Source organism: Prionailurus bengalensis, chromosome D4, assembly GCF_016509475.1.
Source record: "Prionailurus bengalensis isolate Pbe53 chromosome D4, Fcat_Pben_1.1_paternal_pri, whole genome shotgun sequence".
NCBI classification, from domain to species: Eukaryota; Metazoa; Chordata; class Mammalia; order Carnivora; family Felidae; genus Prionailurus; species Prionailurus bengalensis.
In genome coordinates this window covers 24,768,825-24,773,858 of record NC_057359.1, presented here as the reverse complement: position 1 = coordinate 24,773,858, position 5,034 = coordinate 24,768,825, and the positions used below count along the sequence as shown (strand labels likewise).

Sequence of the window (5,034 nt, the reverse complement as noted above, 5' to 3'; positions counted from 1 at the left end):
TTTCTTTTTCTTACTGTGTTGTAAAAGCCTCTTTGTGTATTATTTGTAATATGTTTTCCAATTTGCCTTTTATTGCTTTATTTATAGTATTTTCTTTGTGACCTGGTGGAGCTTAAGATTTTTATCTAATGTATTTTCTGAAATTTTTTTTTGAGTGAAACTAGAAATCATGGCACTTTTATGTAATATGCTCCAATATTTTGATATTTCTCTCTGTCATATCAACTAGGAATCACTTTACCAGCAGAAAAATGTTTTATGCATATCAGAAAAGTTACACAATCGGGGCGCCTGAGTGACTCAGTCGGTTGAGTGTTGGGCTCTTGATGTTGATTTAGGTCATGATCTCACCGTTCATGAGTTGGAGCCCCGCTTTGGGCTCTCTGCTGTCAGCTCAGAGCCTGCTTTGGATCCTCTGTCTCCCTCTCTCTCTCTCTCTCTCAAAAATAAATAAGCATTTAAAAAACTTGCACAATTAAGATTTAGTGAATATTGTGTTGTCAGTTTATCATTTTAATCATTTACTGCTAGTTTACAGACAAGATTAGCATGTATCAAAAAGTGAAAGAAAATGTGTGGGAGAAAATCTTGAGAAAATTCCATTCATAAACTTTAATTCTGTGGGTTGGTGAAATGTGAATTGCCAGTGTATGATTTTAGTTGGCCCATCTTATGGGAAAATGAGTATTCCTTGTGAACATCGTTTGCAAAACTCTATGTCATAATTCTAAATTTTTTCTCTTTGTAGGGCCTCTAATGAGTATCCAAGAAACAATATGAAGCCAAAATTTTCAGGTAATTAAAACATATATTTGTCACAAAATTTAAAATAATAAATATAAAGCTGAATCCTTAAAAATTAATGTTAATGGTTTCATATTGATGGGAGGGATGACATCTTTTGATATCTTTCATGAGGTATCTATATACAACTCTGTGAAAAGCTTAGGTTCTAGGTCAAGTTCAATACCTGGTTGGTTTATTTCCTCAGACTTGACTTCTGTGGATTTAGAAAATACAGATTCACAGCGAAGAGTCAGGGTGGTGGCCGGTGCTGTGGGTTCTGTCAGATGGTTCTGGATCGCACAGAATTGGTGGGCAGAGCTCCCTGGTGACTGCATTCAGATGGCAGCCCAACCAGCTGGTCCATATTTGGTGCCATGGAGAAGGATTCCTACTCCAGTCCAGCTTCATTCAGTTCTGGAAAGTTATTCTTCATGTTCGACAAGCATCTGCATGTGGTGTGACAATATGCCCAACAACATGCCATTGATTTTATTCTGAAACAAATGAAGAAACATTAACTGTGGCGACAGAGCCCAACTTCACAATTCGTTGTTTGCACATGTCCCTTATTCTTAAGATATTCCAATAGCATTTTTTTTTTTTTTGCATTGAAACTTGAGAAATTTTAGCCCTGAAGGAATGGGTAAGACAATAAACCTGAGGACTATTAAACAGGCCAATTGAAATGATAAAAACAATCCTTACTTTGCATTATTGGTATCATAAAATGATGTGTGTTTTTGAAAAGTGTTATGCCTCAGTTAATTCATAAACAGTATAATCGGTATAATGAAATACAAAATCAGTTTTTGATGGCACTTCAAATGAAATTAGTTCCTCATCCTCAGTCCAAAGTGACCTGAAAGAAAACCAAAACCAAGTTTTCTAAATCATGCATCTCAGTAAGAAAAATGTTAGTTTCTCCGTTCTCTTGCAGGATATGTCATTCACGGAGCTACCATGAATGGATGAAGAACGATCTCAGGGCACCTGGGTGGGTGGCTTAGCCGGTTGCGCGTCCAACTTCGGCTCAGGTCATGAACTCGAGGTTTGTGATTTCGAGTTCCGTGTTGGGCTCTGTGCTGAGGGCTCAGAGCCTGGAGCCTGCGTCCAATTCTATGTCTCCCTCTCTCTCTCTCTGCCCCTCTCCCTGTCATGCTCTGTCTCTCTCAAAAGTAAATAAAGATTAAAAAAATTAAAAACAAAAAGAACTATCTCAACCTTGGACACACCACTTAAATTTGGGGAGCTTAGTTCCTTCTAACTAATGGGAGAATATTTGTTCAATCTACTGCCCAGTATTGTTGAAGCAGAAAGCATTTGTAAACTGCAAAATGCTATAGAAACGCTGAAAGAAAGGCATATATTAGTTACTGATTTAGAAGAAAATTGTTCAATTGTTAAGTCTATTCCTATCTGAGCTACTATATTACCTATTGCCACGTTACTTATAGTAATATACACTATATATTATGGTAGTATACCCTACTATATTATATTACTATATATTACCATAGTACATATTACTATTGACTCATCAAGAATAACACGCTACTGAGGTGAAAATACTCCAAGATTGAACGGAATCTTTGAAGTGTATGTGGAACTTTCTAAAAAATATTACTATGAAGAATATAAGAGGATGGGCGCCCTGTGGCGGCCGGTGCACAGATTGGACTCCACTTGCTTCGGCACCGTGTTCTGCTTCCTCTGCAACCTTGTCTCACAAACCCAATACGGCTGAGATTGAGAAATTCGTCAAATCGAAATTGAAGGCAACAGAAACGCAAGAGAAAAGCCCACTGCCTTCCAAAGAAACCAGCGAATAGGAGAAGCGAGCAAGTGGATCGTAATGAGGCGAGCGCCACCGATATGCACGGTACCTTCCACAGGCATTGCATGTACTTCTTGTAGCTGTTTAACTTTGTAAGATGCAAAGAGTTTGGATCGAGTGTAAGTGACTGTGCTACCCCTTTTCACATGGAAGAATCGAGAACCACTGACAGCAAGCCACCCCCGGCTCTCCCATCTGCCAGCTGGCTGGTGGGGAAGGAAGAGAGCCTGCACGTCGGTGAAGCAAGAAGTTGGTGGCACCACAGTGAAGTTTAAAGTAAAAACCAAGCTGGTCCAAGGTGTCCTACTGGCTGCAAAACGCAGTTTCCTCACTGCCATTTTGTTGTTGTTGTTCAAACGATCTTAATTATTGGAATGCATAATTTTTACTATGCAAATAAAAAGTTTTAAAACCTGAAAAAAATGTAATAGGATGCCTGTGAGAATTGTGGTTTAATATTACATTTCAAGTTTCTGAAGTCTATGTAAACAAAATGCTTGGATCACATTGTCTTCTGAAACAACCACACTATCAAAGACCACTTGGTAGAACTTCGGAGATCACCTATGCATGTGGATGGTATTTGCAACCCCACGGAAATGGAATGGAAGCTGTCTCCAGTGCGGACACAAAATGGGAGACTTCTTGACTGCCCTGATTGTCAACCTGGGTAATAAGACTTCTACTAGCCCATCACTCTACCACACAGCATTTTCCATGCTTCTGGTAACCTCGGTGCATCCTCTCTCTTTTATTTTTTTAATTTATTTTTTATTTGAGAAAGAGAGTGTATGAGCAGAGGGAAGGGGCAGAGAGAGAGAGAGAGAGAGAGAGAGAATCTTAAGCAGGCTCCACACTCAACGAGGAGCCCAACTTGGAGCTCGATCCCCCTACCCTGGGATCATGACCTGAGCTGAGTCGGATGCTCAACTGACTCAGCCACCCCGGTGCCCCCTTCTCTCTTTTATTTATTTATTTTATTTTATTTTATTTTATTTTATTTTATTTTTTCAACGTTTTATTTATTTTTTTGGGGACAGAGAAAGACAGAGCATGAACGGGGGAGGGGCAGAGAGAGAGGGAGACACAGAATCGGAAACAGGCTCCAGGCTCTGAGCCATCAGCCCAGAGCCCGACGCGGGGCTCGAACTCATGGACCGCGAGATCGTGACCTGGCTGAAGTCGGACGCTTAACCGACTGCGCCACCCAGGCGCCCCCCCTTCTCTCTTTTAAACAGAGTTGGATGTTTCAAGTCAGAAGCATTATAGTATTAATAGTATTAATTATCATTTTATGGCTGGAAGAAATTAGATGAAAGGTGAAGACATTCCCAAGGTCACAGAGCAAGTGTGATTCCCACGTCAGTTGAACTCGGTTCCTATACTTGGGTGTGGAGTGATGTGTGTCAGGTGGAACAAGCGGCTTTTCCCTTTTTAAATTTACAGGGAACTCAGTTTATTTTACATGTTCTTTCTTGGTTTTGTCTCTGGATTTCTGGCCTTTATCATTTGACGGTAAAACCAGACATCTGAACCAAACTTCTCATGTTTTAACCTTACACAAAATGGCAAAAAGCCACGGAATGGGAACCTGCCACTAGCATGACCTTCAGGTTGAAAGGAAGAGTAAAGCTTCCGTGACTGAGTAAAAGTGAGTGGAACATGAATCATCCGAAAAGACTGCTCGGCCTCAGATGAACTAGCATAGTGTTGATTCAGTAACCCATATTCCCTGCTTAGCCCATTAGCCAGCGTTAGTTACGTAGCATGTTAAGTAACCTGGATCTTGCGTATAAAAACACTTCATTTAAAATTTGTGCTTCTTAGCACTCTCAACAATAGCCAAATTATGGAAAGAGCCTAAATGTCCATCAACTGATGAATGGATAAAGAAATTGTGGTTTATATACACAATGGAGTACTACATGGCAATGAGAAAGAACGAAATATGGCCCTTTGTAGCAACGTGGATGGAACTGGAGAGTGTGATGCTAAGTGAAATAAGCCATACAGAGAAAGACAGATACCATATGGTTTCACTCTTATGTGGAGCCTGAGAAACTTAACAGGAACCCATGGGGGAGGGGAAGAAAAAAAAAAAAAGAGGTTAGAGTGGGAGAGAGCCAAAGCATAAGAGACTGTTAAAAACTGAGAACAAACTGAGGGTTGATGGGGGGTGGGAGGGAGGGGGGGGTGGGTGATGGGTATTGAGGAGGGCACCTTTTGGGATGAGCACTGGGTGTTGTATGGAAAGCAATTTGACAATAAATTTCATATAAAAAAATAAAAAAATAAAATAAAATTTGTGCTTCTTTAGTTGTGTGTGGGAGGTACATTGTCATAAGCACATAAAACAAGGGGATAGACTGGGGCACCTGGGTGCTCAGTCGGTTAAGCGTTCCACTTTGGCTCAG

The 5,034-nt window shown here is 40.3% G+C and overlaps 1 pseudogene; it reads left to right on the top strand.

Moving 5' to 3' along the window:
- The first annotated feature begins 1,905 nt into the window (after positions 1-1,905).
- Positions 1,906-3,043, top strand: LOC122474515 (annotated as a pseudogene).
- Positions 3,044-5,034: the final 1,991 nt, after the last annotated feature.